Source organism: Stegastes partitus, unplaced genomic scaffold, assembly GCF_000690725.1.
Source record: "Stegastes partitus isolate 25-593 unplaced genomic scaffold, Stegastes_partitus-1.0.2 Scaffold871, whole genome shotgun sequence".
In the NCBI taxonomy this organism is placed as follows: domain Eukaryota; kingdom Metazoa; phylum Chordata; class Actinopteri; family Pomacentridae; genus Stegastes; species Stegastes partitus.
In genome coordinates this window covers 112,189-138,471 of record NW_007578602.1, presented here as the reverse complement: position 1 = coordinate 138,471, position 26,283 = coordinate 112,189, and the positions used below count along the sequence as shown (strand labels likewise).

The 26,283-nt window shown below is 46.3% G+C and overlaps 1 protein-coding gene across 1 annotated transcript in view; it reads left to right on the top strand.

Moving 5' to 3' along the window:
* tspan9a (tetraspanin 9a) overlaps positions 1 to 26,283 on the top strand; it is a 170,540-nt gene that overhangs the window by 48,074 nt on the left and 96,183 nt on the right. Inside the window, exon 2 of the mRNA XM_008293292.1 lies at positions 3,133 to 3,199. The gene's annotated coding sequence lies outside the window, so the exon portion shown is untranslated. The remainder of the gene's footprint in view (positions 1 to 3,132; positions 3,200 to 26,283) is intronic.

Sequence of the window (26,283 nt, the reverse complement as noted above, 5' to 3'; positions counted from 1 at the left end):
CATCGTAGATTTCTTGAACTTACCACACAGGCCGGTGAGGCTCCAGCGAGACTCGTATACGAACCTCAAGGCTTTGCCGTGGAGCGATCAATAGCCTGTCAGCTGCTTTAACGAAGGAGTGATACCTTCATTTTCCCCGGATGTGCTTCGTTCCACGTCCTGTCATTTCAATTTCGCCGTCCCCCTACCCAAATGGAAGAGAGATTAAGCATTGTTGTGTCTCAATTTATGCACTGCTGATAGACAAGATTGAGTGTGCAATGGTTGGACGGCTTTCTGCAGCATGTTGTCCATAATCCTTACAGGGTGTTAAACTAAGGATGGCATGATTCATGGAAGCGCAGTAAAACTCACAAAAAAGCCAAAACAGACGGCTTCACAGTAATTTCAGTAAATCCCAACTGGGCTTTTGGCATCCTGCTCTAAAGAATAGCTTCATTACATCATTGTCAGTGAATTGTTGTCCATTTTTATGACTGTTGAAATTCTTTATTTCATCTTGAACATCCTCATCCAGAGCCGTGCAGCATTTGTACCTCCGGGCTAGTCCAGCAGCGCTGCATTTCTACAACAGTAATGGCTCTGAGTAAGAGGAAAGCCAGCCATCCTCAGCTGACTGGCCGATGTGTGCCAGCACTGGCCGACACCACTTCATTCACAGCTGTGTGAGCTCTGCATACACCACAGCTGCAGGGCTCTGCACTCTCCCATGAGATAAATGATACCCCATTACCACACACAGCACAGCAGCGGCTTTTCAACGCCTCTCCCCGCGCTTTCTTATTAAAACAAGGTTATTTGTTTTTGTGGTCCTCACTGCAAGGCCGCGCGTTGTGCTCCGAGTTTGAGAGCCTAAAGTGTTCCTCTGAGTTTAAATCTCTATTTATTAAATATTCTCGTTCTGTCTCATCCTCAACAAGCGGGGGCTGTGTGTTGGAACGCCAAGGTCAGTTTTCTTCCCGTGTCGGATCTTGAGGAATCGTGTTTGAATGCTAACATGCAAACAACCCCAACGCTGTGAAAATTCCCTCTGCGTCCGCCGTGTAAAGCAGAATGTCGTGTGTGTCTCTCAAGATAACTTTCTATCATCGTGGTGGCTGCAAATTCACACATCGAGCACATTCACTTGTATACACATGCTCCACATGCTGCATACGGACAGAAACCGGGCAAAGGGCCACCGGCGGTAAATATAGCTCACAGGGTGAGTGATCGCAGCTCAGGCCAAATCACACTCTGTTGGTCGCTATAGAAACATTGCTAAGCTCACTTTGTGGTTCCTGATGACCAGAAACCAACATCTGTCTCGTGAGCAGGGCTCACTGTGGAGCCGTTGGTCGGGCCTTCTGCTAAATGAATGCTGACAGCCATCTTGTTTTTTTCATGGGCACTGTTTAAAGTTGGCTGTCCAGTTGGCGGTCCACAGTTCCCCAGGGAACAGGAAGAAGGCGAGCTCGTAATGATGCCGAGTAATGATGTAACATAATTATATTTGTCTTGTCACAGAAGTGCGTCAATGGAGCCCTAATTAATTCAACTGGCTAATAGGAGGAACAAACTGTCGTGTTTTTCGCCGGCTGTGTCGCTCTCGGGTTTGCTGTGCTTTCATTCTGCGCAGCGTTTGGCACGTTCTCGCTCTATTGATCCCTGCTTTATTTTCTCTTCATCTTGTTATCGCTCTGCTTTCTTATCATTTTCCTGTCCTCACCTTTTTTTTCTCCACAATGACAAACAAACATTAGCTTCATTCTGCTCTCACCACTTGGCTTCTCTCCTGTTGTTCTTGCCAATCCAACCACACGGCGCTATTCAGTCTCTGCTTGACCTCAGGTCTCGCGGCATTGTGTCTTTTGTTAAAAAAAGAAAACCCTGAAGTCCATTCATCCCGTCTTGTCCTTGCCTTTATTCACTAAATGTGCCTGTAATGAAAGAAAGATTCTGAAAAGATGGCAGAAAAGAAATTATGGAGTAAGACAATTGCCGCCGTCACCGGGTCCACACCTGACTCTATCGATCCGACTGAGAAGACTCAGACGTTGCATTTCAGGATCGTCCCTCAAGCCAGAACCTTCTCCTTTGTACGAATTTTCAGCTCTGCTAAACTCTGAGACAGCCGAGCCTTTAATAGTGTGGGAAATTGAAAACACATCAAACTACCGTCACTATCCTTGCAGAGAACATGACATTGCCACACAGAAATGGTCCTTTTGGCACTTTGCGAGGGCCGTTGTCCTTCAGGGAGCTTATGCAATATCTTTTACAAGAGATAGAGGGAAACTTTAGCCACCATTCCTCAAAATAAAATGGAAATGAAAAGAGTAGCCCTGCCCTCGTAAGTCATCCTGCGGGGAGAAAAGTGACCCCTCTTGTAGGAGATTGAGGCGCTAAATCAGCCTGCAGACACCTCCTGCTCCTCTCATCTGAAGGTGCTCCTGGAGAACCATCATTCATGCTGGAGAGCAAGCGCTTTGATATTCTGTGTATCTTTGCTTCGGCTTTGCAGCTCTGTGGTGCCCATGTGTGGGTTTTTTTTTTTTGTATGCCTCCCGGTGTTTGATCTCAGTCGTGTGCTTGACAAAGGCGGCATTGAAGGATAAAGAGAATTGCATATGGGCACTGCTGCACTGGTGCGAGACTCATTTGCTTTCAGGACTTGCCCAGTCACCTTGACACCTCGTGCCCATGTTTGTGTTGTGACACTGTCTCCTGCAGCACCTTGCTCGGGCTCAGGGCTTTATTGTCTGGAGCGAGGCTCAGACCAGCTGGCCCGCTAGTCTGTAAAATCACAGGGAGACAACTTGAGTGCACTGTTGAGTAACCTGCTGTAAACACGCTGCGCCTCAGGTTGTGCTGCGGACGCTCTTCAAATTTTAATAACAACTCCCGGCTGGTCGGATACAAGGCTAAGTTTTGATATTCCACTTTTATTGTTTGCATAAGCATGTTACCGGAGGACATTATAATTCATGTGAGGCAGGGAATACGAGCCTGCAGGAGAACGCTCGCTGCTTGACTGATTTACTAAATGAAGGAATAAAAAAAAAAAAAACATGTAAGAAGGAAATTCTGAAAGAGCAGGATTTTACTGACAGTAGCAGCAGAAAGTGACCGACTCACTGTTTGTTTCTGCAGACTCTGGACCCGCCCGGCCTGCGGCGCTGACGCTGGATCTTCCTGTTTCTCACACTCCTAAAAAAAGGTAAGATTTCTGCTCTCACCTGCCACACCCCTCTTCCATCTGCTACGACAATCTGTTAACATCGCAGCAAAATGAAACTGAGACGCTCTAATTACCCAGGAGGGTTCGATGGCACTCCTCCTCTAACATCTCCGGTGTGCTGTTCTGTTTATCCAACAAGCCCCCTCGGACTCAAAAGCACTTTAGCTCACATTAATTTTGCCATTTCTTTAATTTCATCCCACGCTGCCACGCCTGGGACCTCCCTCGCACGGCTGCAGATGTGGCACGCTGGATGATCTCGTCCAAAAAACAACGAGTACAAGCTGACGGATGTGAGGATGAGTCGCTCCGGTGTGAAAGTGAAAAGGAGGCCACACCGATAACCGCACAGAACCCCCTGCTGCACGGTACCATCGCTTCAAAGGAGAGCGCGGCTTAAAGGGGCTAACTAAAATTAGCCGGGCAACAGATAACCTGTGCCTTGAGATCAAAGTGGGGCTGAACTGTCAGGCTCTTCCACGGCGCCTGTGGTGGCAGAGCCTCAGAAGGAGGAATGTGAGGGAGCGATGGGCAGAGAGCGAGGGAGGCCGCTATGCTATTCATGCAGGGGGATGAGTGTTCAGGAGGCCCTATTTCGAGGTGTAAAGTTCCACGGCAGGAGATTATTCACGGGGGTTTGGGATTGAAGGGTCAAGGTTTTTGTGTGTTGCACATCCTCCGTCGCGCTTCAGGCTTCATATTCAGCACCGTGTTCCATCGCATTCATTTGTGTGTTTGTGAGAGCAGACAGCTTACTTCCAGGATAATGCTTTTTGTACTGCGCTGCGTCCTAAAGCTTCTTCTTTTTTGGGGAGAGTTTCCAAAATACTTTGAGGATTTGGGTATACATATTCATAGAAGCTTCGTCCTACCTCCAGAGCAGCTTCTTCACGAGGAACAGTAACTCGTTCTGTCAGTCTGGTCGATGCTTTTAAAGACCCCCTACAGTGAAAATCTAGGTTTTTTTTAAACTTGTTAACATATCCACTTGGTGATTAGCATTCATGTGTGAAATAAGCAGGCTGAGCATCTCTACCTTGAAGCTGCAGCGTGTCATTGACAACCTCCAAGACATGGATTCAGACTTCCAAGGTTAACAACAAACCTATGAACCTACAACAAACCTTCCTCTCCACGTCGTTATTCTTCTTCAGCATCGGCTTCTGGATCAGAAACATGAATTAGAAGTGTTCCTGCAGCATTGTTGGACTCAGATTCACACGTGTGGAGCTGCATTTAAGTCATTTTGTGGTAGCAAAGATTTATTTTCATGGGAAAAAAATCCTATATGTATAACTTTAATACACAGACGTGAGTTTTTAGGGTTTGTTTAATGACTAGGAGCAGCTTTAATAAGAAAACATGGACAGCATCTGCACTGATTTGGTCAAGTTTGCATTCTTGTGGCAGAAACTTGAGCTTTAATCATTTATTTACTACTTTTAGCTAAAAGATTAAACTTCTCTGCTCATTTTCTAACAAGTTTTCATGTGCTTTCAGTTTCATCTCATGCTGTTCATTTGATCCAATATGTGCATGTTTTCATTTTTTTTCTAAACCATTTTTTAAAAGATGAATTCACCAAATATTCTTAATGTCAAAGTTAAAGTACTTCTAATACTTCCCTGTTCAGAGTGTCTTAACCTGTGACATTAGCGGATATGATGTTGATGCACATGTGTAGCAGCGAGACGCAGCAGATAAACAACAACATCTATTTCATACTGGATTCATGCTCTACATGTCAAACCTGAATCTACGTTCTACCTTCTAATCGTAGGTACCTGATAAATCAAACGCTCAAAGGACCCATCTGCTCAATGCGACTGAGCTCTGTGAGCGTTTTAATTATTCTGAGTTGACTTCAGCTCAGTACATCCTTTTTTATGATCAAGTTTCTCCTTGAAGCGTCGATATACTGTTAATTGGGCCATCTTGTCGCTGATTTCCTCCTTTAATTAAGCATATATTGGCAGCTCAGCGCAGACACCATTTTGTCGCAGATCAAACAACATTTTTAATTAAATTAGGACGCTAAACTTCTAAATGAACCAGTGTGATAATGCCACTTTTATATTATTCTAAGATTTAACCAAGATTTCTATTGTGAATAAAGGATTAGACGTCATTAGTTTTAAGATATATTTGAACTGTAATATCCTGTTTGCTTACCAGCACAATGTGATGCTTCAGGTCCTAAATGTTTGCAGTTTGTCTGCAAGGATGATGTTGTTTTCGCTTGTCGGTTGTTTGCAGTGCCGGTGACATCTCCAGAGTTACTGTGGGGGTTTTATTTTGTTTGCTTTGTTTTCTTTTACGTCTCTTTTGGACTGTCAGAGATTTATAATCTATATCTACATCCGTGGAGTCGGCTGCATCCTGCTTGTCTCGTTCTCAGCATGGTAGGTTCACAAAGAGCTTCTGTGCATCACGAACAAGACGAGGAGAGAGAGAGAGAGACAGACGGATCATGACGCCCGCTAGTGTTCGGTGTGACTCAATGTGCAATTAGGCAAAACAACAAAGAAAACATTTGGAAACAGATCTTTTTTACCTGACAACCATAACGGCTGCATGGATGTGTGCGGCTGAAAGATGTGGCCTTCAACCAGCAAATCATTCAGTTGTATTGACAGCCAAGGACGCACTCAAGTGCTCCTCACAACCCTCCAGCAGGAGGTAACAGCTCCTCTGGGCCTCTATGGCCACTAGTGGCTCAGTAGAGTAAGGTTAACATAGTGGGCTGGTGCCGGTGTGAGGAGCGTTATTGATATCCTTCCTGTTGTGCCGGCTCAGAGATACTGACTGATGCTGTTCCACCAGTGAACCATTTACATACTTATTTCCCCGGCCAAACATCGCCACATGCACTGGTGGCCACCGGAGACCCTATATGCCTGTCTTTAATTGGCTATTGATTGACTCTGCCATGGCAGTGGGAGACAATAAATTACCGCCTGCTTGGGAGAGCGGGGCGGGGGGGTAGCAGACGAGTTGAGCGTGGGGGTGTCGGTGTTATTCTGAGTGTCAAATCTGCGGCTGCATTATTTATACGTCGCTCATTTTTATTTATGGAGCAAGGATCTGTGACGCAACACACAATGGAAACACGGCAATACAGGCTGCCTGCTGGACGCGCTTTATTTGCATAGGTCAGCACACACTGGTTCTGTTTGGAAAGATGGTGTGAGTGTGCAGAAAGGCAGTGTGCGTTTGGGAAGGATGAGCTATTCAGTTTAGGTCACCGAGAGCTTCCATTTGACATGAAATTAGTTTCTCTACCACCGTGTTCATTGTCAGAATAAATAATGCGCTGTCAGTTAGGCGCGTGCAGGTGTCTGCGTGTGTGTTGGCTCGTACAAATTGGTTTTCTTTGCAATGAAATATGATCATCTGCTCTTCACAAAGAATATAAATAGAAAAATACAACAACATAAAAAACATAAATGTGAGCTACCGTTGCTATGGTTTGCGCCGCACAAATTATTCACTACTTTCATTGTGGCTGTCTAATAAAACACATGAGAATGATGGGAAGGGAGCGAGGCTTCCAACTTTTGCAGCAAAGAGGGCAATTATTCTGCCTATTTGCTCTGGAGTGGAGCCTGACGTGGGAGCTCATCACGGCTTCTTTACAACAAAAAGTGCATCTTAACCTTTTCATTCACTCTTGGTACAAAAAGCCCAGAAGCTAATACGTGTTACCAAAGAGCACCGGCGTGATTTTACCATTTCTTAAAAATCTATTTCTTTAAAGTTTACCTTGACTTCACATGCATTCAATCTGCTAAATCAGGATTAAGTTTACATGAGATAAAGGAATCCTGACCTGAACTTTACTTGAACCTAAAGCACAATCATTCTCTGCTAATTAGCGCATGGAGCAACACCAAGACCCGCGTTAGCACCACAGCACAACGAGGTGTCACTCACAAATGACCACACACAAATAACACTCCTTCAGAGGTTAAACGGCCACCCTGTCACACACACACACACACACACACACACACACTCCGTCCACTTCACTGTTTCTTCAACCTGTGTGCTTTGTTCGCTCAGCCAGCTCGTCCATTCAAACAGCTTAATATAACCGGCCGGCGGAGCCAGATGAATCTGAGAGCAGAATTCCAGAGCTACGTCATCCTGCCGCCATGCTGCTCCGTACGCTGGGAACAATCCTGGGAATGTCCCCTCCTGCTGTGTTGCACACATCCAGGTCCTGTTCTGGTAAATGCCAGCGGACTCAGATGGGCTTTGATGCTCGGCTTGCACGTGAATGCCTTTGTGTGTACGCTTGTGCGTGGCCGGTGTGCGAGCATGTGTGCATTTCTGTGTGAATGCTGACAGGCAGCCAGCTCGGGTATTGATCTGTAGCCATTCCGACTGGAGCCCAAAGGGCAGGCTGTATCATCTGTCAGTCACTGAGAAGGGCATTACAGCCGTACTGATCTTAGATCACAAATCCCTCTCAGAGACAGAGAGGCAGAGGGAAAGAAGAGAGGAGGGAGGGGAGGCCGTCTGAGAGGAGGAGAAGAAAGATCCTGAAATGAGATGTATGAGATATACTGTGTACACCATCAGCCCCAACATGGAAACCGCTGAGAGGTGACGTGAGCGACACCGATCTCGTTACGATGCAGTTTTGCTGGGAAGCCGTGGATGTTGGCAGTGATGTGGATGCTACGATATCTACTTCACACAGATGTACCGCTGAGCAACAACTGATCAGTAATAAATTAAGGAACATGACAAAGAACCCCCAAGACATTGACCTCCAAACTCCTAGACCTCCCTGGAACGATTCATAGAGGCTCCACCACCAGCTTCCTGGAGCCAAAGGTTCTGCTGCAAACCTCCCACAGGCCACATGTTGGTGCCCTGATAGTACAGATCTGCTTAAGGAGGCTACACGACACAACACTGGTGCTTCTAATGCGTGTTAACATTGTGCCTCCGGTGAAGCTGCCCTCCCTTCACTCCTCCACGTTCTTTGTTGATTGAGACAAACAGATCCTGTTTTAGGACCCGTGGGTGAAGACAACACTCAGCGTTGACCTTTTCACCTCCATGACCACCCACATGCTTGATTCCCCCACGCTCCTCAGCGTGGCTCTGCTTCCTCCGAGCAGCTCTCTCCACACCTCGGTGACAACACAATTACACAGCACTCAGACAGCATGCAGGGCCGATACACATCAGCCGCATCGAGCAGCACATAAACAGTCACGTGTCGACTCCACGCACGCACACACACACACACACACACACACACACACACACACACACGTATGCGGCGCAGCCCTCCGGACAAATGATAAATCATAATCATGTGTGGAACATATCACAGCTCCGCTCATAATGACTGTAAAATGACTTCAAAGGTTACAATATCTCCGGCTGAGATAAGGATTCGACTGGAGCTTATTTTAACGCTTTTTCCCTTCATGAGACCTTAAGTCCTTCGGCTATTCTGATCTTTGTCTAAATTCTTTTTTTTCTTTTCCAGGCTCGCTCTCTGGCATTGTCTTCGTTTGCCTCTGGTATAAAATCTATCCATTATAATCATGACTCAGATTGGTTTGGATTTTAAGCAGTCTAAAAGGCAACAGGCGCCGCTCTGTGTGTGTGTGTGTGTGTGTGTGTGTTTTAAGACATAGACACATCTGATTGTATTGACGAAACCCAAGGTCGCCACAACTAGTCTTGCATGACTCCTCTCCGCCGTGCTCCTTCACAGTGATTATTCCATTACTCTAAATCTTCTAAATCTGTTCCCACCACACATTTAACACGCTGATGGGTCTCCGTGTGGCTCCGCTTTAAACGTTTCATGACACCAGCCTCGGAGTGTGGGAACCGCTGAGACTCGTAAAGCGGGAGTGCCGATAATGGATAGATAGAGGCCCATCTGTATTTGTTTGTCTGTTACCTTTTTATCCCCGCTAATGGATAAATGACCTGTCAGCGCACTGAGACTGTGCCTTTTGTGCCGGCCCACACTCATGAATGCAAATTACCGTCTAAAGGAGGTACGTTGTTATGTCTGCACGGAACCGGCCGCTGTCCTGAAACAACATCACCGCATGTCGCATACACAGCGGCTGAAAGTTTTCGGTGGCACAAAGAAACCTTGTTGTTTAGAGGAACTGTGAAAATCCGTTCCTGGTTTAGGCGGCAGAGCGGGTCGTCCTCTGATTGTAAGGTCGGCGGTTCGATGCCCGGTGGAAGATGGCAAGACTCTGAACCTGAAGTTGCTCCGGATGGCAGGCAGCACCTTGCATGGTGTGTGAATGGGTGAATGGATGCTCTGTAGTCCATGACGTACCACGAGCAACACAACATGAAACTCCAGAAAAACAAAGTCCTTTGAAATGTTCAAGGTCCAATCTGTGAAAATTAAAGCTGAAATTATTCATGCTGCCTGCTGTCCTCCTGAACCGTCACAGATTTCGTGGCATCAATCATCCGTGAGGCAACACTTCTTCTTTTTCTTTTTTTAATAATGCATTTTGGATGCAAACTCAAGCGACGCTCAATTTAACTTCAGTTGGGTTTTTCAGAATTACGGCGTTTTGTTGGAGCCACTGTTTTCCATTTCTCATGCAAATGCTTCATCCGGTGATGGATGTCTCTGTACACTTTAACTCAATCAGTTCCTCCTATACGCCGTGTGCCCCCCCATCCCTAATAAGCCTTCATGTGGCAACTGAATGCATATTAGCCTGCACGCCTATAATCACATGCAGGTTGTGTTGTATATTCTTTTTCACCTGCTTCAATTTCCATGTCATCTTTCTCTAAATACTGGCAGCCTATAATTCACGCTCCCCCACTGCAGCAGCTAATCATCTAATTAGGTGACGTTAAAAATGAGCTGCACAATATATATATTTATCCCACCGTATGTCTGCGGTTTCTGGCGAAGGGGCTGCTGATAACAAAAGGTTACTTTCATTTGAGGCAGATAACACATTTCACACACTGGGCTGTGGAATTAAAACCGGCTCTCGCAGCGAGGTATCGACTGAAAACAAGGCTGAGACGAGCTTCAATAACCGCTACGGGATGAACAGAGATGACACAGATAGCGCTGTTTGTCATAGACATGCACGGGTATTGATCCGAATGCCCACCAGAACGGTACGTTTTTAAAAACATCTCAAGCCGCTGTACAGTGCAGGAGAAAGGATTAAATCCCTCGGCGTGATTACACCTGATCATCATTTAGGTTTGGTTTTAAAATGTCTGTGTGCTAAACAGAAATCAGACTTCCAAACGCTGCCTCATTTCTTCAGGAATTTCCAAAGCAATCAGTTGTGCAGCTCCTTGATGCAGAATCAAGACGACCGGTTCTTTGGTGCTGACGTGACGAACGATGACAAAAGCGAGTACTTGAAACGAGTTGATTTGAATTTGATGTGAAAGGGTGAAATTCTCTCACCTCCGCTTCAATACTTGTTCTGCTAAGGAGGAGGAGAAGAAGAAGAAAATATCTCAGGGCCTAATCTGTGGAGTATTTTCAGAGCCGGGCGACTGAAAGATTACAAGTGGAACCTAATTAGACACAGTTGATGCAACATCAGCTGAAACTAAAAGCCCCATCAACACCGTGAAGCCCCGTGCTGCAAACCTGGGTAATGGGGAGGAAAGGAGGAATCCTCAGATGAAAACATCCCGGCGCTTCACTCGGTTTTCCTGTTGGAGTGTTTTCTTCCCCTTTGGTTCACTAGCATGTCGATCGTGTTCACCGGTCCCGGAGGAGATGATGTAGAAAGTGTGTTTTCGTCTTCTCCTGCAATGTTTAAAGAGATTTTATGAACTAGACGACACAACAACGTGCATGATTATTTTTTTACTAGTTGTGTTTGTTTGTGTGTCCAACGGAGGAGGGAGACTTTTTTTCTTTTTTCACGCCGTCTAAACAAATGTGTGTGTCGCCATGTGGAGGTGATAGGTCAGCCTGTGTGTGTGTGTGTGTGTGTGTGTGTGTGAGTGAGTGTGTGTGTGTGTGAGTGAGGTTTAATGTGCATGACTGCAAGGGTGAGTAAGGATTAATGTGAGATTTCAACCCAATGAGCCAGAGATTTATTTATTTTTTATTTCTTCCTGTAGCGGTGGCCTCTGTCAGGCCCTAATGCCATGTGTGTGTGTGTGTGTGTGTGTGTGTGTGTGTGTGTGTGTGTGTGTGTTTCTGCCTCCTCGGTTTATATCAGGAAATGTGACTGTTCATCCTTTACACTGTGATTCATGTCTGTGAATCGTAGCTGGGGGTGGGTCTGCAACAAAGGCTGCTCCCTGTTTCCTTCCCTTGTTCCTAATTGTACACTCATCTCCACCCTAATCCTCCGACAATAGGAACCATATTCATATATTTATCCTAATGCTGGCACAAGCTCACCTGCATCGTCATTGTGCGTCTAAGCATAATATTCTGTTTAACCGATATAATCTCGTTGGTTCTTTTCATCTGGGGGAGAATGTTGACACTGCTGTGATTTGATATGCTGAGATTCTTTTAAACAACGGATTATGCAGCGATATAGGTCTGCGGCTCGTTTAATCTCTCGCTGTGTTTGTGTGTTTGTGCATTTGTGTGTGTGTTGGGGGGGTGGTGGTAGATTTGAAGCGATCACGCTGTGAATCTCAGAGGTCTGCGTATAACCCGAGTAGACAGACAGATGGGCTGTTTTTAGTGATGCTGTTGAATATCAGCACTAATGCCAAGGATCAGCGGAGATCAGAGGCGACCTTTCACCTCCCGACCGGAGTCTGCGACAAAAGGATGCTGACCTGATTGATGCGGGGAAAGTGTTGTAGTTACACCAAGCAAACAAACAAAATAAAAAATGTAAAAACGTCTGCACAGCTTGGAATGGTTTTGGGCTGAGAGGCAAAAGGAGCTCATCCGGAAGTTCAGGATTTGGCGCCCGTCGTCAGACAAGAACACTGATATCAGATGATTGTGCAAAGCTCCGGATTATGTTCAGCAACATTTCTACCATCCAATGCCAACTTCTTTTTTTGTTTTTTAAGCCTCCATTTCTGTATTGTATGGGCATGGCAATTATGCTGTGGTTAAGGTTAGAGAAAAAGATGATTTGTGGATGGTTCAAGGCAGGGATGGATCTCCAGCTCTGGTCCTCCTGAGCTACCGTCCTGCAGGTTTTACTGCAACACACCTGACTCACATGAATGCATCACTAACAGACTTGTTAATGTGAGTCAGGTGTGCTGCAGTAACGTCTAGAACCTGCAGGAAGTAGCTCAGGAGGACCGGAGCCGGAGATCCCTGGTTTAAGGTGTGTTCACAGAGAACGAAGAAGAATTATCGAATCAGCTTCACTGCATCCAACATCAATTAAATTAGATGTGAATTCACTCACGCAGGTACAAATTACTGCTCGAGTGCATCCACAGGAGTTTGGGGCATTTTTAAAATTTTGAGCGGCAAACTCACCCCGAGGCTGTTCGTCTCCGTCAGAACTGTGACCCTGTTTGGTTCTGTAGTCGGTCAGAGGCTGAGCTACAAACACACCGTCACACACACACACACACACACACACACACACACACACACACACCCAGGCGGCACATCTGTTTCCAGCCAGATAACATCTGTAGGTTGTTGGCACGTCGACTGTTTGTGGTGTAAAAAGAAGGTTTTGATGTGAAATTTGCCCAAATGAATGATGTTTTTGTGTGTGAGGAGTCAGACAACAAACGGCTTTGGGTGAAGCTTAGAGGCGTGCCGTGGTTACTGTCGATGAAACGACGGTTGTTAATTTCAAGTTTGTGTAGAAGAAGGAAGAAGACTCCTGCTGGCCTTGAAAATTGGTGCTGGGAAACAATCATGAGGTGCAGACGATGGGTGTGTTTCCTCTGGTTCCTATATATATATATAATAACTGAGAGGTTCCTGAGTCCATCTGACACCAGATGTGGGCCCACTCGGTTAGACGCTCCCCCAGCTCCACTTCCAGGTGTCTGTCTGGCCCTCAGCACCACAGATTTCCATAGTCTGGTTATGAATAAGGAGCTTATGTATGGGGGTAGGGGTGTCTCCTGTCGCTGTACATTAGTACGTGCACACGCTTATAGCAAAGTGCATACGTGTTCCGTTTTGTTTGTTATTTCTCCGCCGTCCCCATTAGAGAATAAAGGGATAGAGCGATAAGGTACGCTGGGCTTTGCTTGTCCCCTGCAAGATTCCCTTTGTCTGGAGATCATGGACTATCCCTGCCGTAAGAGGATTACCACATGGTATGACATTAAACTGGAAGCACGGTTATCATCTCCTTCTGACAACAAGCCACATAAGCGGCCTACGAGCAGCTATGCATCACCGAGCGTATGCATCACGGGAAGGCTCCGCCGCCGCCGCCTCGCTTTACCTGTGACTTTTCATTTAAGGTACGCGTAAATTGATTCCCGCGCGGTGCACTTAGCGTTAGTCACGGCTTAGCGTTCGCCATAGAATCCCTGGTTGTGTAGCTCTATGATGAAGCCACCTGTCTGCGCTGCACAACACATCAAGGTTCTTCCATCACCTCCTGCGCCTGGACGAAGCATCGCTCATCTCCGTACGTTTGTTTGTGTTCCCTGAGAGCTGATGGAGAGAAGCAGGAAGGGGAACAACGAAGGGGCGGCGGTGGTGTTACAGGGATGAAACTGAACGATTTAAAAGTGGGGAAAGCAATTGGCAGGTTGCAGACTTTTCTTTCAGTTTGCAGAGTGTGTGTGTGTGTGTGTGTGTGTGTGCGCTCCATATCGCCATGAGCTGCCACATAAATTGAAATTGAAGCCCCAGCTGGCCATGAGGAATCCATTCAGATTTTTATTTTTTTTGTTAGTTTTTTTCTAAATCAGGTATTTCTGTCTTCCAGGTGGACTTACAATTTTCTTCTTTCACATTACGCCGCCGTTAAAACGTCTACAGATGTGTGGACGTTCGGCTCGTGGCTCGCTAAAGAACGAATTCTTTAAAACAGCGCCGGTATTTCTGTAAATAATGGTTTGGCTTCTCCTTGGCAACCTTGGAGGCTGAGCGGCCGGCGTGCAGCACCTGGCACGCAGCACCTGGCGTACAGCACCCCCTAAAGTGTCTTTAGAATTTATCTGGTCCTGCACCCAACAGCATTCATCACAATGTAAAACGCTGCGCCTCTGCAATACATCACAATCCGGCCACAGGGCCACCGTAAATCAAAACTACAATGCCCTTGACGTCTGCATTACGCCCATAAAACAGTATTTTTCTATTTAGGCCCAGTGGACGGTGTGAGATCCTTCTTGACCACAGCTTCCTCTGTGTGTGTGTGTGTGTGTGTGTGTGTGTAAGTGCAGCTATAGGCAGTTGTGAGGGGAATTCTGGGTAATGTGACGGCAAGCGGACACCGTCTGTGTCTACATCTGTCCCTGGCCTGACTAAACGGTGATTTATGGTCTCTACCTGCTCAGTGGCTTGGGTCCAGGCTCGGTGTGGTCGCAGCCAGACGTCTCCACGAGCATCAGGCCTCCTCTGCTGCAGTCTTCTAGCAGAACTTATTTACATGCGATCAGTAACACGCAGCGACGTCTGCGGCGAGGCACGTGCGCCGACGCGTACCAGACGCATTAAAGACGTAGCACGAGGGGGAAGAGTTTCTGCACAGGACCTTTGCTTTATTAGTATTTAGGAGTGAGTGTGTTTGACTTGCAGATGGACTTAGCAGCGAGAGGTCGGCGGCGGTGCCCAGATGTGTCCAGCTGGTTTCCACATCCTGCACCGGCCTGTGTCTGCGGCAGCACTTTGTTCTCGGCCTCCCGTACCGCGGCGATATCTCGGCTGAAAGTGATGTTTTATGAATTGTTTTAACATGGCCAGTTTTTCGCCTCCCAAGGAGAAAGGAAGGTGTTTCTTCTTTTTTTTTTCCTGCTGTTTAAAAAGCAGCGAGCATGAGTTCATTAGAAAAAAAAGAAAGAAAAGGAAGAAAAAACCCTGATTATTCTCAGTCTCTTGTCATTTGTATGCTTGATGAGAGTTGGGTCTCTCTCTGGGGAATTCATAATAACTTCCACAACACTCCTGTGGTTGTTGTTCGCCTGCTGAATAGCCCACAGAGGTACAAGCAGCTGAAAATCTGCAGCGAGCAGAGGGTGCAGCAGCTTTGGCAGTGGATTATACACAAAGCCTTGGGCGTATGGAATAAACTGTTCTAAATTGATTTGGCCTGTGCTGTTTTAACGGAGAATGTTGCTAATAGCTTTTCATTAACGCAGGTCCACTGCCTCCGTAGTCGGTGATAGTTGGGTAGGCCTCTGTCAGACAGAACGCAGGTCCGTTCTCTACGAGCAGACGGGGGTTGTGTGGATGTTTTATTTGTGTAACTTGTTGTGATGTTGTTGGACGGCTGGTTGGTGTCGTACACAACCCAACATCCACAGAGCTTCAGAGAGTATGTTGTGATGTTAAAGGCATCGGCGGCGCTATGAAAGCATCAGTACAGACAAAATGGGAAAAGCAGAGAGGAGAGAAAACGCTGCTCACACGTGGACCTCCTGTTGGAACATTTACATGTTGGAGCTGATGGAAATGAACAACTTTGAACTTTCCCAACCAGCGGTTTGCATATCGGAGCTCAACAACCGACACAAACTAGAACTTCTGCTGCGTCTTGATGTGAACACGGGCGGTTGTTAAGTCTTCTGTTAATGTGCTGCAAATAACAACTTCTCATGTTTGTTTAAAATCCATTAAGGCGATTAAGATGAGCAGATAGAGCGCACCGTAGCTAATTCAGTTAACATGCTAATTACCTCACCCCCCTGCAAACAAACGATCGGTTAAGGTACAGTTTCAGACTTTCTACTGCCCCAAATAGCAGGAACAGCGCTCTCACACTGCCGTCTAACGCTGTCTGTTCAGCTCTATTTGTGGACTAGTTTTCATTCCCCAAGAGTTTTGTTGTTGGAAATCAGCAGATGAAAACAGATTTAGGAGTATCAGTTGTCAGATGGGACCGGAAACATGAAAATATAAATAGAGCTGCAAACCCATGTGTCATCAGAGCAGTGATGCGCCGCCACAGAAATAAAAGGGGGATAGTTTGACCTTGAATTAGACGCTAAAAAACTTTGAGGTGGAGATGAATGAGACGATATTCAGCAGGTGATGTTCCACTGCTGGGAGCAACAGAGGATGATCGGCGGCGTCGACTCGTGTGAAGGCCGCCAGGCAGCCGTTTGTGAGTTTTTCCGCGCACAGCTGAACGTTTGGGATGTCAAAACATGCCAATAAAACAGCACTCTGGTGATGATAGTGATGTCGGGAGTGAAGCTTATTTTAGATCCTTGGTTTTACTTTTACTTGATTCTGGTAATAACTTCACAGCCTGTGGCAATGTCATCAGATTTGCAGGAATTTTGAGAAAGTGTTGGAATATGTTGGATTTATTTTCCAGTCATTGAAGTTCATTTTGTTGGAGGCATGCACCAAATGTCACGGAAGGCGTCAGATGTTTTAGTTCAAACTTGATGGCGATAACAAAGGGGGTTAAAGCATCATTATGGTTCCTCCTCTGAAGACCAGGAACAGTAAAACAATAACCTGTCATCTCAGCATTAGACAATTCATCAATAGCAGGAAGTGAATTGTCCAATGGAATTTCAGTTTGACCTAAATGTGTTGGATGCTGAGAACCATGAAAAAGCGTCACGCTTGTACGACACATGTAGACGACTCTTATGTGTGGTTGGCTTTAGGACAACATCACTTTGGTAGAAGCTTGGTTAACGTTAGGCAGCGGCACTGCCTGGTCAGGATGAGGCAAAATATCACGGTTTGGCTGAAATACGACCTCTGACCACAAATTTAAAGCTTTTTCTCCATTTTACCTCCTCATCTGATACGTGATTGGTTGACTGAAAAGTAGCAACAGCTGTGAAATCAGTGTCACAGATATCCATCCATCATCTGGAGCCTATCCCAGCTGACTCAGGGTGAAGGCAGGTTCACCTGGACAGGTAACCAGTCTATCACAGGGCTACACTTAGAGACAGACAACCAAGCACACTCACATTCACACCTACGGACAATTTACAATCACCAATTAACCTCAGCATGTTTGTGGACTGTGGGAGGAAGCCGGAGAACCCGGAGAGAACCCACGCTGCACGGGGAGAACATGGAGACTCCACGCAGGAAGATCCCGGGTGTCCTCACCGGGACGCCAACCCGCGACCTTCTAGCTGCGAGGTGATGATGATAACCACCGAGCCTCCAAACAAACATAATCCAGAAAATGAAAATATGCTCACCTGAAAATGTAATTTCAGTTTTGTTGTACAGGAACATTTTTCTGCTTTGCTTTGATTTTCAGTGCATTTTTTTTAAGATGGTTAAAATGAAAATATACCTGTTTTCTGCCAGTCTTTAGTAAAAATAAGTCATTTACATTTTTACAGTTTTTATTGATCATATCTACCTAATTACAATCTTTTTTAGCAGCAGTCTTTACATTGTCCAGCACTATGCTAGCATGTCGCTGCATAAAAGAATAATTAATGCAGCAGACAGATTCCTTCCTCTTTCTTGAATCAGTGTCTTACGTCCCTAACAAGCCTAATGACATCAACAAGGTTATTTTCGCAGACCTTAGAAAGCTCCCTCCGAGCTACGACATCCTCGTCTGAGATGTTCTACAACCGACTACCAGTGACCTTTATGTGTAGAATCAGTGGAGGGCTCTTCTCCGGCGCTAACGCTCTTAATCCAGAGTGACTTGTTCAACACTTTTATGCCATTTATGTGTTTCGCACCTTGGAGAAAATTATAAGTACGGAAAATTGCAACTAAAAGCACTCGTACGTGCCGCTTAAGGTCAAAAATGTTGTCGCATGCGCCTCAACGTGCGTCTGAGTATCATCCGCTGTAAGAGCTCGTCTGTCCGCCGCACAAAACCCGAGCCGTGGTTCTGTTTGGAGCCTGAGCTCTTGTGATTTCACACTGTGTTTTCTACGTCTCAGCCACCTACCGGCTTCACGCACACCTGCTCTCAGCAGGCTCGCCGCCGGTCTCCCCAGCAGTCAGCCAATCAGCCGGCGCTCTGGAGTTTAGATGACACGGTGCTCCCCTCATTGGCTGACTCAGAAGCAAACAGCCGGGCTCGCAGCGGCGCTTTTCGGGAGAGCGAGGAACCAGACGACCCGTATTCAGGGCAGGGCCGTGTCATTAGCTTAATGCTTCACCAGGTTACAGGCTTCATTAGCTAAATGCAGCCTTTCTTCTCTAATCAGATCAGCAAAATCAAATCAGTCAACTACCTTTATCACGACAGGAGGAGCAGAACGATCCTGTGAGATTTTTCCAAACTCTCTGTGGCTCTTTTTTTTTGTGATTGGTTTCTCAGTCACTCTCTTCTTCTCAGTCAAAGTTATTCGGTTATTGCTTTCTCCCCAAAAAAGAGATTGTGCATGCCAAATGTGTCAAAAAATTGCTTTTTCCTTTGCCTCCGTTCACTCTGCATTCTGTGCGATGCCACTCCTGTCTGTGTATGTTTGTGTGTTTCCTCCTCATTCATTCTAAACCAGCGCTGCAGTCACGGCGAGGGATGAATCCACAATTGGCCCACGGTATTTCTCCGAGGACTAAATCCATGGGAAGAAAAAAAAAACTCAGTGTTTCAGTCTAAAAAGGTAGATCAAGTCAAAAGTCAGCAGATAAACATTTTCTGCAGAGTTTGGACAGCGCAGCAGGTGTGAGCTGCTTCCTGATAGGTGGCTCAAAGTAAAGGAACTCTTTGCACATCTATTTGGCGAGACAGGTGCGAAGGAGCGGGACGAATGAATCGCACAGCGTCTGACTCGCAGAAATACATTCGCTTGCAACATCTCGGTGCTGGAACCTCAGATTGCAAATGGTTTGTGACAAAGGGAGTCCACGCTAAATGGAAAGCGGCTGTAAGTGTGTAACTGATCGCATTCTCAATGCATTTTTGCAAGTTAAACAGTGTGTAGGAGTGGGTTTGAAAGTCCTGATCAGCTCCTGGTGGGTGGACGTTGTGCATTAAGAACGAAAGAAATCGCTGCATTCTGTCACCAGAAGAATTAAGCATGTGACAGTTTGAAAGGCTGCAGCAGCTGAAGCGCGTTTTAGCCTCCTTTATCTCGCTAATGTCGGGCCCGTGGGTAGTCGTGAACCCGTGACCCCACTTCACAGCGTCTATGCTTTTCTGCTCGTATGCTCCGGACAGATTGAGGTGAAGCAAATTGATGAGATGTCTTGACTTTTGTAATGCTGCTCACTCTTCGTTTTCTCCTCAGGCGGGAACTGTTCTTGAAGGTTTCTGTCACTTGCTGCTACGTCTCTGTTGTCAGACCCACATGCAGAACATGTTCAGTGTGGCATAGGTGTGCTTTCAGTAAATAACAACAGTATAAGGCACAGTGCAGGTACAAACTGTTTGGTCAGATCCAGACATCAGAGCTATCTTCTCCTGTATTTGCGGCGGACTGATTATACAGAGTAATTGATACACATGAGAGACCGGACTCTTAGTTTTCAAAGTGGATGCGGTTCAGTTGCATAAACACCAGAGTAAACTACATAAAAAGGGAGGAAAAATTGCATTCTATTTGCATAGTAATTCATTTTTGGCCTCTCTTATGTGTTCATAAATCACACATGAGTGTTTCTGCAAAAGCACAGAGTGATAAATAAGTCATATGAACTAAGCCTGCTTTCCTCTGCTCTTTAGGGAACTGCTGCTCTTTTTTTTTTATTTTATATTTTTGTAGTGTTTCTAGATGGTGGTCAGCGGCTATGATTTACCTTTTAGAAACACTGCTTTAATAGCCATTAAAACAATTTCCTGTGTTTGAAACGCTCCGAAATTGGAATGAATGTTGCACCTTGAGTCCCGGTTCCATTTGCTCAGCGTGCAGAAGGTGACAGCGATCTGATTTACATTGTTTTGTTCTACTCCAGCTCACTGGATTTAAAATGAAGTTAAAGTGCTGACTTTAAACTTTCTAAGTGTTGGAGGCTGTTGTCATCCGTACGGCGTAAGCAGTGTAGGAACCTTCCTATCTTGTGCAGGGACACGCTTAGCTCCGTGAACATGCAGATTTAGCAGCTGATGAACATTTTCATGTCCGAGCAGTGAAACGTTCTGGACTATCAGCGTGACTCATGTGGCGTCGTGGTATCTGAGCATGCTTTTTTAATATTCTAAAACCCAGACATGAGCCGTGTGTCCACCAAAGCACATTTTGCCGGCTGAAAAAATGCAAGCAGCTCCTCTGAAAACGCCAGCTGGGAATGCTGGAGATGGGGTTTGGAGACGCAGCGTTTCTGCATCGGAGACGCTTCGGTTGCTATGAAACAGAATATCCGAGCAAGTAATGTGCTGCAAACGCTGATCAACCGACTGACTCATCAACTGCTGCTGACCCTGGTAGAGCCGTAGTGAATGAAATGTCCCCCCAGGTTGTTATTCCTCATATTAATATTGTGGTATGTCATCTGGTGCACACATGGACACCCAGAGACCGGCGCTATGAGCTTCTCCTCCGTTGTTGTTGAGCCGTTGTTCAGCAATCCAGTGTTTGTGCCGCCTCTCCTTAACCGTGATTGGGTAAAAAAAAAAAGGGGTAAAAAGTGAAAATCAATTTCAAACAACTGCAGAAATACACTTTGGTGGATGGACCCCCTCAAGGCCAGAAGCCCCCGAAGTTAGCAAGATGTGATGCTAAACTCAGGCCTGATGGAGCATCGACGTACGAAATAACAAGCGTCTGTTGACTGCAACCTAATAATTAATACGATAACTTCATTTCGATTTACATTGAATTATCTAATTCACTAATCCCCTCCATGTATGTATTCATGGAGCCAGATGCCGGGCCTGTACCGCCGCTGCCACTTTGTCCCAGCGTGCACTCGTGGTTTCAGGATTTAAAGAAAAAGTCCCTTACAATGAAATTCCTCTTTGGCAGCCGTTATGAAGGAGGCGTCTGTAGAACGTATCCAGACCTTCATTCAATTCATCCATTTAATCTGTTTATATTCGTAGAACTTCCCCTTGAAAAGTATTTTTCCACGACAGACCAGGCAGCTCACTGTCACTTCCTCTGTATAATCAACACACAGCGTCAATGCAGACCTAACAGATGAAGAAGCTGTTTGACGTATGCGCCGGACAGACGGTTTCTGTTTGAGTGAGCGGCTTTAAAGTTCTGGACTTCAGCCGTGACTCACCTCATGAGGATCAGCAGCATATAAACACTGTTTAGTGGCTGAATTCTACAGCATGCGCTTCATGTTTGACTTTCTTTTCCCACCGGTCTTAAACTTTGCCCCCTCGACTGCCCCGCTTGTTAAACCTGCCCCTCCAGAAGCGGGGCCATTGCTGAGTTACAGGCAGAACAGAGCGGCCTCACGGGAGAGACGAGGGAGTTCATGTCTTATTGACAAGGATATAATTCACTTTTAAATGTTTAAAGGTATTAAAATGCAGAAGTTTACGGCTTTGTTGATGTATCGTGAGCTTGTGTCGTGCCGGAGGTCCAGTGGGACGGCGCCGGGGAGCTGGGCCACGGTACCGGGGGCTCGTCTGGGATACACTAAGAAAACAACAACAGAAAACAGGAGACACAAGAGTGTACCCAACAATAAAGCCATTTATTTACAGAATATTACTGAAAAGAAACCCAACCTGATAAGTGGTGGAGACAATCTGTAGCGTCAGTGTCCAGTGAAGGACTGAACCAAACAACTAAAAATAACAGGCCGGAGGTGTCTGGGGACAGGAAGTCTAAACAGGACTGGCTGCTGTTCTGGCTTCTATGCACGGGGCACTCTGAGCCCAGATGGGTCCCATGCTACTGATTAATCTGTGATAGGTCTGCTGCCCTGGATACAGACAACAGAGTAACTGTAGAGCAAACAAAACAGAGGGGCTCATACCAGGCGGCTAGAAAAGCAAAACTTGGTTGTAAACGCTGTCTGGAGCTTCATGCTTCCCTCTGACTAGCTGTAAAACTAAAAACATAGCTGCTCCATCCTTCCATTAAAGCAGGGGTCAAAGTAGGTATTTATGTCCACTCACAGTAAGGAAAATATCAGAAGAAGACATTATTTAAATCAGAAATAAAACTAAATCCCTAAACAAAGGAGTGATTGATTCACCTTCAGTCATGAGACGGCTTTGAAACAGAAAACCAGATAAGTGCCGGCGCGCTGTGATGCTCACGGTGCTGTTTGGTGTGTTAACGTGAAGGGAATCGGCTCTGAACACAAAGCCGAGGCTGAAGGGACGGCGGCTGTTGAGACGTTTCACAATAAGTAAAACCTGCGACCTGGCTGTGAGGAAATCGTTGAAGTAATTAGAACTCGTGCTCTGGGCATCATCGATAAATGCTCCACGCTTAATGGCAGCTCGTCCAATAGTTGTCACAACTTTGACTAAAATAATTTCAGGAATGATCAGAGAGCACAGCATGGGAGCTTTAGACAGTTAAAGCTGCTGTACCTTTGTCTTCCCCTCTAGTGAGGGTCTGCTGAACAGTAAAGCCAATGTGGAAGCGCCTTGAGCCTGCATTCTCTTTAACGGCCACAAGGGGGCGACTTCTCTGGGTGCAAAATAAGTCGGGTAATAAAGAAGTTTATGAGAGAATGACCTCACTTCTCACTTGATTTAGTGAAAAATCATTTCAAAAATCCTGGATGGTGTCGGCCAACATTTCAAACTTGAGGCTTTAGATTGGTCGTCAACAAACCGGTGGTGACATCACAGCGGCTGCGTCCATCTTTACAGTCTGCAGTTAACACCATAAGACATAAGAAACATAACACAAACATAAGAATGGAAACTCCTGCTTCATAGGGCTGGGCCGTATCATACCTTCATATCAGTGTAAGGTTAGGGGACAATATGAAACTGAAATACTGTGATAAAATTTGAGGGCAGTGCCGTTGTTGTCGTCTGGCCTAATGCACATGGAGGCAGAAGCAAGGCGGCGACTGAGGAGGACGAATGCAATGCATCGACCAACACAGTAGGGCTGGACCTGGATATCGGAGTATTTGGTCGTTGTGGTGATGTCCGGATAACAGTTTTGAGATCTGATTATTCTCCCGCCGCCGCCGCCACCCGATGGTGGGAACAGAGCTGTGACCGCTAACCCAAACTGGCATCAGCAGCCAAGTTCTGGCTGCAAAGTTTTATGTTGCGAAGCAGCTCTACTGTACTTCTGTGGACACTACGTATTGTTCTGCTCAGGATGTGTCGGCCCGTTTCCATCTGAAACGCCTTTTGATTAAACAAACTGTCAGCAAGTGATTTACATCTTCTGCACTGTGGACGTTGGTACGTTACAGCTTTAATGTACATCAGAAGCAGCTGCTTGTTAAATGGAAAAGAAACTGTTCTTTCTTTTAGATTTGCACCAATTAAGTTGTGCAGTTTTGGAGTATTTTGTCTATCGTCAGTTATGTCACAAATTTTTTATTTATATCGTGATGAGTATTTGTGGTCACTCTGCCCTACAGGAAGCTCCGCCTCATCCTGATAGTCATTGTTTAATTACTGCTCTCCCTACACTTATTTATTGTGCACCACTAGCGTACCTGTGACCCGATTCAGATCAGGTCATTCAGTGTGCTGTTGCATTCACACCTGCTCAACAGCCATCGATGGCTAACGGATTAGAAAAGGTGGGATTGTGTCACATACATCATAACACAACGATTACCGGTAATGATCCTCTGTCGCCCAAGGAGGAAACTTAATACACAAGAACAGGCTCAGATCATGCAATTAATTACAGAAGCAGCCCAGATTTGGGACGTGCAGGACGTTTGCATGATATTTGTGGCGCCCGTCTGTCAAATGCTGATCAGTATAAATGAGATGACTTCATTCCCTTCATTCTGCAGGACGGAGCTGCTGTCAGGTACCGTTAGCTTTACCGCTCTCACATTCACGTGTTCAGAATGAGGCTCTGAGAGTTCTTCACGGCTTTCCAGACCCCCCACACACAGGAAGCCACACGTATAACAATAAGTGTTTCTGAGTGATTCGTTCCAGGCCGAGATGCTTTTTCCTCGCCGTGGGTTTCATGTGACTGACGGCGAGGACGGCGTGACGCAGCGACGTGAGACCGTCCCATTCTGGGAACAGCCATGAAACCAAAACTTCAACGAATCCCAGTGAAGGCTGCTTGTTTATGACAATAGGTTGTCAAGCTCAGGCAATTTCTCTGTAAATTGTTTTCCATTCTCTACGATAATTAATGGAGCCAAATGGCGTCGCTGAGCAGGAGAGCCGATCATTTCCAAATGTGATGACTGTGCAGGCAGGAGCACGAGCTGGCGTCTGTCCAGGCTGAGCTCAAACTTTATCAAACTGCAATCTCTACAAATCATAATCATCTGTAATAAATCCATTGAAGCAGTGCTTTGAATGACTCGCTGTTAGAACTCGGGTCTGGGGGTCTTTCCTTCGATGGTCTCGTTTTTATATTTCTATAACCACACTGTATGAAGCTGTAGGTGTGGAAATAGTGTCTCGAGTGTGTTTTTCTATTGAACCTGAGCTTTAACAGGTTTCACAGCTCAGACTAATTTGCATCACTAAATGAGTGCCATCGGTCTCGAGGGATGAAACGCCCGCCCCCTGGGCTCCGAGGTCTGGTCCCCCTGCTCTACCGTGAGCTGCAGGCGCTGGAAGCTCCAAAGAAATCCTGCTTCATCCCCACTGAGTCGACTTCTCAACACGTGGCTCACGGGGGCAAATTACCCTCCTCCCCGCCTCGGGACTTTGTTGGCATTTCAAGAATCAGGTCACAGCCTTTTTCAAGAGCAAAATGGCTGTGGTTGTATTATCGCCTTTAATGTGACGGGAGCTGACCTGGAGAGGCATTTAAATACAGCGAGCGGGTCACCCTGAGTGCCACTCCTGGAGCAGTGAAGCAGAGCTCGTTCACTTGCATGGTAGTTACCGTTGGAGCACAAGGTGAAGCTGCTTCATATCTGCTGAATCACTGCTGTGCAAATTCAATTCATTTCCAGCTCCGAGTCATAACTTAGGCCACGCCGGGTGCTTTACATCGCAAGGTCGAGGCTCTGCACAGAGACAAATAAGAGGACTTAGCAGCGAGGCGTAATGTTGTGATTGCAGGGGTGCCAGAGAGCCCAGAGAGCCCAGAGAGCTGGCCCACAGCTCCTGTTTGCTCTCTCTGCTGGAGAGGCTTTAACCTGGACAGGTGTCGCAGCTCCGCGGCCAGCAGCCGAGCAGCCAAGCAGGGAGGCCCGCCGAGCGCCGCCAGGGCGGGACCGCCTGTAGCACCGCCGCCGTCCAGCGCCTCGCAAAGAAAAAACAATGCATCAAAGTCAACACAATGACTGCCTGTTTATCCGGAGCGTTGTACACGAGCTGGCCTCTGAGCAGGAGGTATTTACCAGAGTCAGGCATCAGCAGCCAAGGGGAAGAGAGGCTTCAGCATCGTAAAGCATTTAGCACAGAGACTCACAACGGCCTCTTCAGATACCTCAACAGGAGGGAAATAAAACACGCGTCAGTAGAGTTTTGACTTTTTTTTTTATTTTTTATTAAAACACTAAACCACTGAATGCATCCCATAAAGAGCTGTCTGCCGTATATAATATACACGGTAAAGTTATACTCATGCAGCTCATCCAGTGCCAGATTTTAACAAGTTCAGGCAGGTTCATCCAAATGCTGGAACGTCGTTAAGTAAAAAAATAATTACACAAGTGTCTGCTGTAGTCCACCGTAAAACCTCAACACGACACCACGTCCAGCATGTTCATAGTTAAAGCCAGCAGCAGCAGCAGCAGAGCGAGTTTCTCTTTTTATGTCCAGACCGAGGATGCAGCCGTCGTGGTCCTCGCTTGGCCTCAGAGGTCAGAGTGAGATCCACATAGTGGCCCGCTAACTGATCCATAATGACTGAACACAGGAATCTCAGAGAGGTTGATTTAAAGCCTTCGTGAGATTCTGCTCAGGCGCTGACCAACTGCTCAAGTCAAGATAGTATCAGAACCAGAATCAGGTTTAGTG